Genomic DNA, 14970 nt, shown 5'->3' on the forward strand with positions numbered 1-14970 from the left:
AAAAAGCAGAAGTGAAGACAAATAAGCAGCAGGTTGATATGATCAATGCATATTTAGTACAACTGACCAAGAAGCAAGCGTGCATGAAAAACTTATGCACCTTACCCGTCTCCTGCCCTGTCCAACTGCATTGTCTAACTGCAAAACACTTTATCCTGTTGCACTTAATCTGTTGCACGAGTAAGCCCGCACGCGTGCTATCCCAGCCAGAGCTAAATATATATGAAATGAAATGTCTGCTAGCTTCAGCCACCAAAAGGCCACAATCAGTAATTAACCAATTAGCACAAGGCCAGAGCAGGCATTACTATGCAGGGTAAATAACTAACGCTGGACAAGGCCATCAAACTGAGAAAGGGAAAAAAAAACAAAAACACACCTTTCTACACTTCAAAGCAGAAACCAAATAGATAAAAAATATAGACCCACCACAGGAGTGATGGAATGAAATACCATAAAAATATCTGGCACTATATGATGCAGTTCACACTTGTCAGACAGCACACATGGATGATGGAATGAAATACCATAAAAATATCTGGCACTATATGATGCAGTTCACACTTGTCAGACAGCACACATGGATGATGGAATGAAATACCATAAAAATATCTGGCACTATATGATGCAGTTCACACTTGTCAGACAGCACACATGGATGATGGAATGAAATACCATAAAAATATCTGGCACTATATGATGCAGTTCACACTTGTCAGACAGCACACATGGATGATGGAATGAAATACCATAAAAATATCTGGCACTATATGATGCAGTTCACACTTGTCAGACAGCACACATGGATGATGGAATGAAATACCATAAAAATATCTGGCACTATATGATGCAGTTCACACTTGTCAGACAGCACACATGGATGATGGAATGAAATACCATAAAAATATCTGGCACTATATGATGCAGTTCACACTTGTCAGACAGCACACATGGATGATGGAATGAAATACCATAAAAATATCTGGCACTATATGATGCAGTTCACACTTGTCAGACAGCACACATGGATGATGGAATGAAATACCATAAAAATATCTGGCACTATATGATGCAGTTCACACTTGTCAGACAGCACACATGGATGATGGAATGAAATACCATAAAAATATCTGGCACTATATGATGCAGTTCACACTTGTCAGACAGCATACATGGATGATGGAATGAAATACCTGTGTGAAGAAGAGAAGAGAGGAACATCAGCTTCAATGCATTGTCTAACTGCAAAACACTTTATCCTGTTGCACTTAATCTGTTGCACGCGTAAGCCCGCACGCGTGCTATCCCAGCCAGAGCTAAATATATATGAAATGAAATGTCTGCTAGCTTCAGCCACCAAAAGGCCACAATCAGTAATTAACCAATTAGCACAAGGCCAGAGCAGGCATTACTATGCAGGGTAAATAACTAACGCTGGACAAGGCCATCAAACTGAGAAAGGGAAAAAAAAACAAAAACACACCTTTCTACACTTCAAAGCAGAAACCAAATAGATAAAAAATAAAGACCCACCACAGGAGTGATGGAATGAAATACCATAAAAATATCTGGCACTATATGATGCAGTTCACACTTGTCAGACAGCACACATGGATGATGGAATGAAATACCATAAAAATATCTGGCACTATATGATGCAGTTCACACTTGTCAGACAGCACACATGGATGATGGAATGAAATACCATAAAAATATCTGGCACTATATGATGCAGTTCACACTTGTCAGACAGCACACATGGATGATGGAATGAAATACCTGTGTGAAGAAGAGAAGAGAGGAACATCAGCTTCAATGCATTGTCTAACTGCAAAACACTTTATCCTGTTGCACTTAATCTGTTGCACGCGTAAGCCCGCACGCGTGCTATCCCAGCCAGAGCTAAATATATATGAAATGAAAAGTCTGCTAGCTTCAGCCACCAAAAGGCCACAATCAGTAATTAACCAATTAGCACAAGGCCAGAGCAGGCATTACTATGCAGGGTAAATAACTAACGCTGGACAAGGCCATCAAACTGAGAAAGGGAAAAAAAAACAAAAACACACCTTTCTACACTTCAAAGCAGAAACCAAATAGATAAAAAATAAAGACCCACCACAGGAGTGATGGAATGAAATACCATAAAAATATCTGGCACTATATGATGCAGTTCACACTTGTCAGACAGCACACATGGATGATGGAATGAAATACCATAAAAATATCTGGCACTATATGATGCAGTTCACACTTGTCAGACAGCACACATGGATGATGGAATGAAATACCATAAAAATATCTGGCACTATATGATGCAGTTCACACTTGTCAGACAGCACACATGGATGATGGAATGAAATACCATAAAAATATCTGGCACTATATGATGCAGTTCACACTTGTCAGACAGCACACATGGATGATGGAATGAAATACCATAAAAATATCTGGCACTATATGATGCAGTTCACACTTGTCAGACAGCACACATGGATGATGGAATGAAATACCTGTGTGAAGAAGAGAAGAGAGGAACATCAGCTTCAATGCATTGTCTAACTGCAAAACACTTTATCCTGTTGCACTTAATCTGTTGCACGCGTAAGCCCGCACGCGTGCTATCCCAGCCAGAGCTAAATATATATGAAATGAAATGTCTGCTAGCTTCAGCCACCAAAAGGCCACAATCAGTAATTAACCAATTAGCACAAGGCCAGAGCAGGCATTACTATGCAGGGTAAATAACTAACGCTGGACAAGGCCATCAAACTGAGAAAGGGAAAAAAAAACAAAAACACACCTTTCTACACTTCAAAGCAGAAACCAAATAGATAAAAAATAAAGACCCACCACAGGAGTGATGGAATGAAATACCATAAAAATATCTGGCACTATATGATGCAGTTCACACTTGTCAGACAGCACACATGGATGATGGAATGAAATACCATAAAAATATCTGGCACTATATGATGCAGTTCACACTTGTCAGACAGCACACATGGATGATGGAATGAAATACCATAAAAATATCTGGCACTATATGATGCAGTTCACACTTGTCAGACAGCATACATGGATGATGGAATGAAATACCTGTGTGAAAAGAGAAGAGAGGAACATCAGCTTCAATGCATTGTCTAACTGCAAAACACTTTATCCTGTTGCACTTAATCTGTTGCACGCGTAAGCCCGCACGCGTGCTATCCCAGCCAGAGCTAAATATATATGAAATGAAATGTCTGCTAGCTTCAGCCACCAAAAGGCCACAATCAGTAATTAACCAATTAGCACAAGGCCAGAGCAGGCATTACTATGCAGGGTAAATAACTAACGCTGGACAAGGCCATCAAACTGAGAAAGGGAAAAAAAAACAAAAACACACCTTTCTACACTTCAAAGCAGAAACCAAATAGATAAAAAATAAAGACCCACCACAGGAGTGATGGAATGAAATACCATAAAAATATCTGGCACTATATGATGCAGTTCACACTTGTCAGACAGCACACATGGATGATGGAATGAAATACCTGTGTGAAGAAGAGAAGAGAGGAACATCAGCTTCAATGCATTGTCTAACTGCAAAACACTTTATCCTGTTGCACTTAATCTGTTGCACGCGTAAGCCCGCACGCGTGCTATCCCAGCCAGAGCTAAATATATATGAATCAAGTGAGACATATAGTGGGATTTGCTCCTTTAATTTTACAAACCCTGCATGTCACTTTAAAACTTTGCTGAAAGGAAAAGCTTCAGGTATTAATTCACAGAGAATGGCTCAATGGATCATTGATTTTGAGACTAGAGACTTACAATAGAAATAATACGATGTACTCTGTGAAAGCAGATGGAGGATGTAAAATGAGATCATGCCCATTAACAAATTTAGTAGATGTGCCTACAGGTAAATTGGATCAGCCTTAGGGCAATGAGAAACTAAAACCAACAAATATATGGAAAATATGTGTATTCATGATAGTGTTAGTAGGAAACAGACTTCTGCAAATGTCAAATGTAAGAATTTATGGGTTTAGTCTAACAGCAGTAATAAGATTAATGACAGTAGTTAGAGATAATATTGGATTTATGTGGTTTTTAATATGGTCTGGTGAAAAGTTAATTACTGATGTAATGTTGTGCCACTTCTTCCTTAGTCCAAAAAGATATGATGTAACCATATACGCCCTTTTGCTATAATATGTATACAGCTTTCTTTGCATAATGTATAAAAGGCACCTGCAATCTAGCTCGGGGCCTTATCATCACCAGACTTCCTAGCGAATCTCTGCCCGTCTGAATTCCTGTTTTTGCCCACATATTTTAACTTCTCTGACTTTCTGTTCTGTTTTGCCGTGTATCTCTGAATAAACTTCGACCTCAGCTTTAGAGGATTGTCTGCAGTTTGGTCCGGCTCTTCCAACTCTCCATTAGGACTTTCTCTAACAGAAAGAAAGAACAAAGAGGGAGAAAGAAAGAACATAGAGAGGGAAAGAAAGATGGCAAAGAAAGAACAGAGAGAGAGAAAAAGAAAGAACAGAGAGAGAAAGAGAGGAAAGAAAGAACGGAGAAAGAGAGAAAGAAAGAAAGAACGAAAGAAAGAAAGAGAACAGAAAGAAAGAACAGAGAGCGAAAGAAAGAACAGAGAAAGAAACAGAGAGAAATAAAGCTTCTATAGAGATACCATAGCAGCCCGGCTGCCATTGTAGTGCCCACCTGAGCCTCCCGATGCAGGACAGATCATGATCCGCTCACATGGCCGACATCCCCGAGTCCAAGGCGATCCCGCTGTTCACGCTGTCAGAGGACACGATGATGGATCTGAAGCATTCCCTGAAGTGCCTCCATGGATCCGTCACAATCTCCTCCCAAAATTACCTAATTTCTGGTCAGTTTCCAGCACGACACTTCCGGTAGAAAGTCACATGCGAGTTTTAAAGTGCTTCTCAGGGCTCCGCCGTGTACTCCTGTGTCCGTGGGAAAAGTAAACTCCCGGCTGGGGCAGTCTCTCTCAAAATCGGGACTGTCCGGCTGGACCTGGGACGGTTGAGAGGTTTGAATGCTTCCCACCATACACCTCGCACGGCTCCGCTCAGTACACTTCCGGCTCCGCTCCCCACACCTTTTACACACGCGGCTCCGCTCCCCACACATACTGCTCTGCTCCGTACACCTCATACACATGCTGCTCCGCTCACCTCGTACACACGCGGCTCCGCTCCATACACCTCGTACACATGCGGCTCCTCTCCGTACACACGCTGCTCCACTCCCCACACCTCGTACACACGTGGCTCCGCTCCCCACATCTCGTACACATGCGGCTCTGCCCTGTACACCTCAGACACACGCGGCTCCGCTCCGTACACCTCGTACACACGCGGCTCTGCTCCCCACGCCTCGTACACACGCGACTCTGCTCCCCACGCCTCGTACACACACGGCTCTGCTCCGTACATCTCGTACACACGCGGCTCTGCTCTCCACGCCTCGGACACACAGGGCTCCGCTCCGTACACCTCGGACACACGCGGCTCCGCTCCATACACCTCGGACACACGCGGCTCTGCTCCCCACACCTCGTACACATATGGCTCCGCTCCGTACACCTCGTACACACGGCTCCGCTCCATATACCTCGTAAACACACGGCTCTGCTCCGTACACCTCGTACACACACGGCTCCGCTCTGTACACCTCGTACACACGCAGCTCTGATCTCCACACCTCGTACACACGCAGCTCTGATCTCCACACCTCGTACACACACGGCTCCGCTCCGTACACCTCGTACACACACGGCTCCGCTCCGTACACCTCGTACACACACGGCTCCGCTCCGTACACCTCGTACACACACGGCTCTGCTCCATACACCTCGTACACACATGGCTCCGCTCTGTACACCTTCTACACACACGGCTCCGCTCCATACACCTCGTACACACATGGCTCCGCTCTGTACACCTTGTACACACGTGGCTCTAATCTCCACACCTCGTACACACATGGCTCCACTCTGTACACCTTGTACACACACAGCTCTGATCTCCACACCTCGTACACATGTGGCTCGGCTCTGTACACCTCGTACACATGCTGCTCTGCTCCCCACACGTCCGCTCCCCAGACCTCGTATACACACACAGCTCTGCTACATCCCCCCTGTAAACCCCTCCTGACCCCACACATAAACTTCCTCTCATCCAGCACCATGACAACCAGCACAGCAGAGTCCTGCACACTGAGGACCCTGATCATGTGACCCCTGACTCCTCCCCTCCTGGACCTCATTGCAGGTCCTGTGCGTGCCAAGAAGCCCAGCAGGAGTGTTGTCATTGCTGTGATTTATCAGGGCTGCGGTGGCCGGTGGGGTCTCTGGCAGGGTGAGGATGGGGTCAGTCATGGCCAAAAGTTTAGAGAATGACACAAATATTATATTTTCACATGATCTGCTGGCCTCTGGTTTTTATGTGTTTGTCAGATGTTTTTATCACATACAGAAATATAATTGCAATCATATTATGAGTAACAAAAGGTTATATTGACAGTTAGAATGAGTTAATGCAGCAAGTCAATATTTGCAGTGTTGACCCTTCTTCTTCAGGACCTCTGCAATTCTCCCTGGCATGCTCTCAATCAACTTCTGGATCAAATCCTGACTGATAGCAGTCCATTCTTGCAAAATCAATGCTTTTATTTTGTCTGAATTTGAAGGTTTTTGTTTGTCCGCCCGTCTCTTGATGATTGACCACAAGTTCTCAATGGGATTAAGATCTGGGGAGTTTCCAGGCCATGGTCCCAAAATCTCTATGTTTTGTTCCCTGAGCCATTTAGTTATCACCTTTGCTTTATGGCAAGGTGCTCCATCATGTTGAAAAAGGCATTGTTGATCGCCAAACTGCTCTTGGACGGTTGGGAGAAGTTGCTCTTGGAGGACATTCTGGTACCATTCTTTATTCATGGCTGTGTTTTTAGGCACGACTGAGAGAGCGCCCTTTCCCTTAGCTGAGAAGCAACCCCACACATGAATGGTTTCAGGATGCTTGACAGTTGGCATGAGACAAGACTGGTGGTAGCGCTCACCTGGTCTTCTCCGAATAAGCCGCTTTCCAGATGTCCCAAACAATCGAAAAGGGGATTCATCAGAGAAAATGACTTTACCCCAGTCCTCAGCAGTCCACTCCCTGTACCTCTTGCAGAATATCAGTCTGTCCATGATGTTTTTTCTGGAGAGAAGTGGCTTCTTTGCTGCCCTCCTTGAGACCAGGCCTTGCTCCAAGAGTCTCCGCCTCACAGTGCCTGCTGCCATTCCTGAGCAAGCTCTGCACTGCTGGTAGCCCGATCCCGCAGCTGAAACACTTTTAAGAGACGGTCCTGGCGCTTGCTGGTCTTTCTTGGGCGCCTTGGAACCTTTTTGGCAACAAGGGAACCTCTCTCCTTGAAGTTCTTGATGATGCGATAGATTGTTGACTGAGGTGCAATCTTTCTAGCTGCAATACTCTTCCCTGTTAGGCCATTTTTGTGCAGTGCAATGATGACTGCACGTGTTTCTTTAGAGATAACGATGGTTAACAGAAGAGAAACAACGATGCCAAGCACCAGCCTCCTTTTAAAGTGTCCAGTGGTGTCATTCTTACTTAATCATGACAGATTGATCTCCAGCCCTGTCCTCATCAACACCCACACCTGTGTTAATGGAGCAATCACTGAAACGATGTTAGCTGGTCCTTTTAAGGCAGGGCTGCAAGGATGTTGAAATGTGTTTTGGGGGATAAAGTTAATTTTCTAGGCAAATATTGACTTTGCAAGTAATTGCTGTTAAGCTGATCACTCTTTATAACATTCTGGAGTATATGCAAATTGCCATTAGAAAAAATGAAGCAGTAGACTTTGTAAAAATTAATATTTGTGTCATTCTCTAAACTTTTGGCCATGACTGTACATGGGGGGGCATGGCGGCGGACGCGGGTATCGATTCCCAGACAGCGTAAATGGGCCCCCACGTCTTGCCAGGGCCCCGGCATTTGCCCAGCACCGGGTGCTGACGCCGGCCCTGCCCATATATCCTGGGAAGTGTCAGGTTCTGGGATCTCATTATATTATTAATAACAATTTCATTCCCGATTATTCCCGTCATTTATTGCTCGTTACATTCTCTCTATAAAATAACAGTTTCCTCTTTGTTACACCTCCTAATACTGATCATTTATATCTCTATATTGTAGAGGAAACATTTCTAGGAGTGTATACACTTCACCACAAACACTTCCCATAGATTTTATTATCATCACTGTTATTAAGCTGCTTTTCTCTTTATATCTTTACCATATCACTGTTTATTCTCTTTTCTTACCCGTTGCACAGTTGCTCTCTCACTGGTCACTTGGTGGGGTCACATTTGGCTCTTTTCACCTGCATTGTTTTATTTCCGGACCCCCCTCATTATCACTTCACCTGATTGATCGCTACCAGATGGCTCTATGCAGCATTATTCATCTTGGTTTTACCAACAGGTTTTTATCCTGATCCTCCTGCTTCACTGGGGAAGATATGACCGGGGAACAGGCCCAATTCCTTTAGGAACACCCCCACTTTACCCCAGAGTTACTCCCCTTGCCTGGATTAGTGCAGGATCTTGGTGTGTTGGAAACACTTAGGCCGGGGTCACACTGGCGAGGAATATGGCCGAGTGAGAGGCGCTAAAAGCACGCATTAGACACGGACAAATGATTCTCTATGGGGTCACTCGCACCAGCCGTATATTTCTCATCCGTATTCTAGGCTCCGTGCCAATCGCATGCTGCGATTGTCAGCGTACTAGTAGTACGTCCGTAGTACGCCAATGCAAGTCTATGGGTGCGCAAAAAATACGGATTACACACGGACCACACATGTGACTTGCGAGAAATACGCACCCGGTGTCTTTTAGCAAAGCCGGCAGTTCAGTGCGCTATACAGTAAACTCACACTGACAGGTTTAATAATGAAACGAAAGAATAGATATAGACACATAGAATACATTATATATATATCTATATATGCACTCTATGTGTCTATATCTATTCTTTGGTTTCTGTTAGAAACCCTGTCATAGGGCTCCATTATATGTCCATTTTGCAAGGTGGCGAGAAAATCTCACCATACGGATGCCATACGGATTACATACGGATGCTTACATGCGCAAAATACGCAACCACACCTTGATTATGGATGACATATGGAGCACTGTTTAGGGGCCATTCATCCGTATTACGCATGTAAAATACTGACCGTATTTTGCGTTGGTTAGTGTGACCCCGGCCTTATCCATACCCTCTCTGAGGAAGCTGACGGGGTGAAACGCCCGTAATAGGGAATAGTGGTGAATCTGCCATCTTTCTCTGTACACTCCCGGCATGTCGTCTGTAGGATCTGTAATCTCCATCTCTTGTTAGGATGGTTCCTCCTTTACACTATATGGGCTGTGCTGTATTCCTGGGATATCCCATATAGCACTGGCTGCACTTTATATCTCCTATCTGTACTCCAGGGATGTAATGCGCTGTCAGCTCTTTATTCTCTCACTATTTATACCCTTTGCTCTGTGTCCTCTCATTATATAAGCTATTCATCTATAAGTGCTGTCGGGATCCTTCAGATACTTCTTTCACCCGAAGGACCGATGTTCTTGGGTGTAGGACACCATATGTCTCTGATTAAATCAGCTCCGTCGAGAAGAATTACACAGACACAAGCTGTATGATACAACTCGGGATGCCTGCCAAGATGCCTCTGGCTTATCAGTTAGGCTTCCATCTTTTATAGCAAAGAATTTTAGTATTTACAGACATGAGCAGTATAAAAATGATTTCACAGCTTGTTTCAATCACAGAGAAAGCCATGTAGGCTGAGAGACAGGAATTTATCTGTTATCTGGTTTCGGTTCTCAAGGGAACAGAAAAGATAAGTTTCAACAAGAAAATGCAACATAGACAGAACTCAATTTAACTCCTTCAGTTCCTATCATTCCCCCCTTTGACATCTTTATTCTTCACAATCTGGAACACTGCATGACAGCTGATAGTGTCCTATTCACCAGGTACTATCCCAGGCCGACGGGTTGCCCGAGGGAGACAGGTATCTTCTTTTACCCTCTCCATCCCCCAGTTACTAAGGCCACGTCTGTCGTCACAAGAGTACGCTCCTTCATGCCAGAAATGAGATGTCAACCTAAAACTTAAAGAAAACAATTATCAACTTTGGTATATGTTCTGTCATTATCTTTCTCATCTGTTTCTGTATTTTTTCTTACATACAGAAAAACACCAAAAAACAAGTTTCAAAAATACATATAATACAAGGAGACAAACAACAATATGTAGTAGACTTAGTATAATCCCAGCTATCCAACCTCCTATACCCTTAAACCAATTGACTGGATTCAGAAAGGAGAAAGTATCTGACCACCAACTATCTTTATTGCGATCATTGTCTTTATCATACTGATCTCTAAGTTTTTGAACATCCTCTAATTTTAGCTTTAACTTTATAGTGTTGTTGGGATCTATATAATGACAGCAAGCGGGTCCGACGACCTGACACATGCCACCCTGTGCTGCCGTTAAATAATCCAGTACTATGGTATGTTGGTTAGTAACTATAATAAGTTGATTCTGGACAGCAACAGTGGTGTTAAGTATATCCAATATATCTCAGATTTGATCATCTAAATAATCTGTAGCCCTGACCAATTTATCCCACATTTGCGTGATCATAGGATAGATAAAAATAGAACTAACAATTTTATTAGCCACACTCATCTGCACTATATGTGGTCTCCCAGAAGGACGAGGTGTATTATCTGCTGCTCTTTTGTATAATGTATGTTTGGGTATAGCCTGCATATCCAATTGTCGGTTTGGAATGATAAAGGTAGCTGGAGTCAAACGTCCCAGAGTACAAGTACCTCTTACCCCTACTGGCAACCATTTATATGCATTGTCTCCACATACCCAGAACATATCACTAGGTAAATCCCATAAGGCTGAATGTTGTAATACCAGTCTATGGACTAAATCTATGAACGCAGATACATTCTGAAGCATACACCAATTTGGAAGTTGTCCTAAATGGCTACAATACCCTACATCGGGATTTCCACAGGTGGGAGTTCCTTTCTCATATCCAGATGACTCGTTGCAAGGTATATTACCTGAAATATTAAAACAAGTTTCATTATTGCCCTGGGGAAATAAATTGGAATACTCCCAGGACGTATTATGCAACCTTCTTTCTAGCAGTATTGGTTTGAAGGCGTCAGTAGAGTGGGAAGTTACACTAAAACTAACTTGTAGGCCGTACGTTGGAACTTGCCCCAAGTTGATTAATCGAGTCCTATTCCTAGGTACCCAAGCCCCCCCCTTATATGCCAAATATTGAAGGTGAGTGCTACTTCCTGAAAGGTTACCTTGCCACCAGGGATATCCTACCCATCCCACAACAGGTATACCGATAGTCATATTCCATAACTTCATATTATTTGTGGAATTATTAGCGAGTGTGTCAGAACAGTCAGTCCAAGCGAATAACTCTTCGGGTGGGACAGGGATAACAAGAAAGGGAATACTCGTGGCTGATACTGGTGAGTACGTGCAGATCCAGCAATCTGCTGGAGGCTGAGTATCATTCAACCAATCTCTCAGTAATTTCTCATGATGTTGTATAAACCTATTATTCAATGGCATCGGAGAATTTAAACTGTCCCATGCAGCTACTGTCATTATAGGAAATGCAAAAAACCAAAACATTATGCTCTTTTATATATTCTTATTGACTCCTGTGGCTAGTTTGCAATGTGATGCGTGGATCCAGGTTGATCGTCCTTCTAACTTGACAGAGGTAGGCGTTGTCAAGAGTACTTGATAAGGACCTTGGTATCGGGGTCCAAGCGTCTTTCTGGAGTGTTTCTTGACATATACGTAATCACCATGTTGTAGGCAGTGTGTTCCTTCCACACTATCCGGATCTGGAATGGAAGAAAAAACTAGAGAATGCATTTGAGTTAAATGCTTTTGTAACTGGATTACGTAACTAGTCAAACCATCCACATTAAGTGTTAAAACCTGTGGGTAGTACAACCCTGTGTTTGGTGGTCTTCCAAACAATATCTCGAAGGGTGACAGTTTAGTTTTCCCTGTGGGTGTGTACCTTACTGAGAATAATGCTAATGGGAGACACTCTGGCCATGGTCTATGGGTCTGTTCCATGGTTTTCTGTATTTTCAATTTTAGTGTCCCGTTCATTCTCTCTACCTTCCCTGAACTCTGTGGGTGGTAGGGTGTATGAAATGCTTGTTCTACACCTATCATTTGCATTACATTTTGCATTACCTCAGCAGTAAAATGTGTGCCTCTGTCTGATTCAATTGTTTCAGGTACACCGAATCGTGGTACTAGTTCCATCACTAGTTTCTTTGCAGTGGTTCGAGCTGTAGCCGTTTTCACCGGGTAGGCTTCTGGCCATCCAGAGAACATGTCAACACACACCAGAACATATTCATATGGTCCACTTCTGGGGAGTTGAATGTAGTCAATCTGCAGTCTCTGGAAAGGATATAACGGCCTAGGACTGTGTTTCCGTGGAGTCTTCACTACTTGTCCGGGATTGTGTGCTAGGCATATGGGACAGGTGGTACAGTGTAGCTGCGCCATCTTCCCAAACCCAGGAGCAATCCAAACGTTCGTGACTAGGCGTGTCATTCCATTGGCGGACATGTGAGTTGGAAGATGAACTGCTTCTGCCATCCTCGGATATAAAACCCTAGGCAAACAGTACTTCTGATCTTTCTTCCACATTCCGTCCGTTTTTTCGGCACCCATCTTTTCCCAAGTTTCCTTGTCTGTCTGGGCGGAGTCTTCTTGGAACTTTTGTAGGTCTGTAAACAATCCCAATGCATCCTGTTGCACTATGTTTACCTTTTCTGGAGTTCCCAAAGCAGCTTGCTTTGCCGCCTGGTCTGCTTTCTCGTTGCCTTTCGCTTCCATGTTGTCTTTTCTGGTGTGTGCTGGCACCCTCATAATGGCCACCTCCTGTGTCTGGGCCACATTCTCGAGGATTTCTCTGAACAGTGTGGCATGTTTTATGGGTGTTCCTGCTGCTGTCATGAAACCCCTTGTGCGCCACAAAACCCCAAAATCATGTGCTATCCCAAAGGCATATCTTGAGTCAGTGTAGATATTTGCTGTTTTTCCTTTGGAAAGTTTTAATGCTTCATTCAGAGCTGTTAGCTCAGCTTCCTGAGCGGACATATGGGGTGGAAGTGCCTTTGCTACAATAATCTCATGTGGTGACACCACAGCATATCCTGTGTGGAATTTTCCAGTGTCATCGGCATATCTGCTGCCATCCACAAAAAGTACAAAATCTGGATTTAGCAGTGGTGTGTCTGTGACATTGGGCAAGCCAACAACTTCTTGCTGCATCAGTTCTATGCAGTCATGTTCATGTTCAACTTCGTGTGGGGGTTCAAAAGAAAGTGACAATTGTTCCTCATTTACCTCATCTATCCCCCCTTCAGAATCCGCAATTGGCAACAGTGTAGCCAGATTCAGATTCTGAGTTTTGGTGAACGTAACATTAGGTGGCATAAGCAAGGCACATTGTAGTCTGAGTTGTCTGGCCATAGAAATATGTTTAGCAGAAACCTGATTCAAGATACCGTATATATCATGTGTGGTACAGACAGTTAGTGGGTTGTCCAATACAATATCAGAAACCTTGTCAAGTAGTAATGCAATTGCAGAAACTGCTCTGACACAGGATGGTGTTCCTTGTGCTACAGAGTCTAGCTTAGCAGAATAGTATGCAAGGGGTCTATTCTTTTTGTCATGTTTCTGTGTCAGAATGCCAGTAGCATGCCCTCTGATTTCAGCAGCCATAAGTTGGAAGGGCATATCATAATTGGGTATGCCTAATGCTGGGGCTGATATTATGGCCTTCTTTAGATACTGAAATGAGGTTCGTGCGGTATCAGTCAGTTGAAAGGGTGTTGTGTTGATGCAATCATACAGTGGCTGCATGTGTTCACTAGCATGTATGACCCATTGGCGACAGGAAGAAACTAAGCCCAAAAATGCTCTCAACTGCTTATGAGTTTTTGGTTCTTTCATCTGTTGGACAATTGTGATTCTGTCATTGGTTAAGTGTCGGGTACCATGAGACAGACAATGTCCTAAAAATACAACTTTTGGTTGACAGAACTGTAATTTCTCTCTGTTGACCTTACACCCATTGTCTGATAAAAATATCAATAATGATAGCGTATGGGTTTTACAGCTAGGCTCATCAGGTGCACAAAGCAATAGGTCATCCACGTATTGTAGGAGCACAATGTCAGGTGGGTGTGGCCAGCCGGCCAACACAGACTGTAATGCTTGTGTATATAATGTGGGTGAATGCTGCATGCCTTGTGGCAGTCTGGTCCAGGCATATTGTTTGCCTTTAAACGTAAAAGCAAATAAGTGCCAACAGTTTTTGTGAAGAGGTACTGAGAAGAATGCGTTTGACAAATCAATTACTGAAAAACATTTCGATTGGCTAGGGATTTTCGCCAATAGCGTGTGTGGGTTAGGTACTACAGGTGTCAAAGGAACAAGGATTTTATTTATTTCTCTCAGATCATGAACCATGCGATATTTTGGAGCGTCACCCGGTCCTCCTTTCTTTTTGACAGGAAACAATGGCGTATTAGCTTGTGATTTGATCGGTACCAATGCTCCGTTGTTTACAAGATCAGTGACTTGTGCTTCAATGGCAGCCTCTTGTTGGGCACTAATGGGATACTGCCGCAGCTGAGGCAACCTTGTGTCCACGGGTACCTCCACCACAACTGGGGATACGGGAAGTAAACCAATATCTGCATTCCCTTTTGCCCACAGGATGTCGGGCAATTTATCTAAGGCTGGGTCCCACGGATGTGGTGTGGTG

General features: G+C 43.7%; 1 pseudogene; it reads right to left on the reverse strand.

Annotated features, from left to right (window-relative positions):
• Positions 1 to 10271: 10271 nt before the first annotated feature.
• LOC141076423 (uncharacterized) lies at positions 10272 to 11792 on the reverse strand (annotated as a pseudogene).
• Between the last annotated feature and the right edge of the window lie 3178 nt (positions 11793 to 14970).

Source organism: Dendrobates tinctorius, unplaced genomic scaffold (assembly GCF_039654945.1).
Source record: "Dendrobates tinctorius isolate UK_male_01 unplaced genomic scaffold, ASM3965494v1 ptg000404l, whole genome shotgun sequence".
NCBI lineage: Eukaryota > Metazoa > Chordata > Amphibia > Anura > Dendrobatidae > Dendrobates > Dendrobates tinctorius.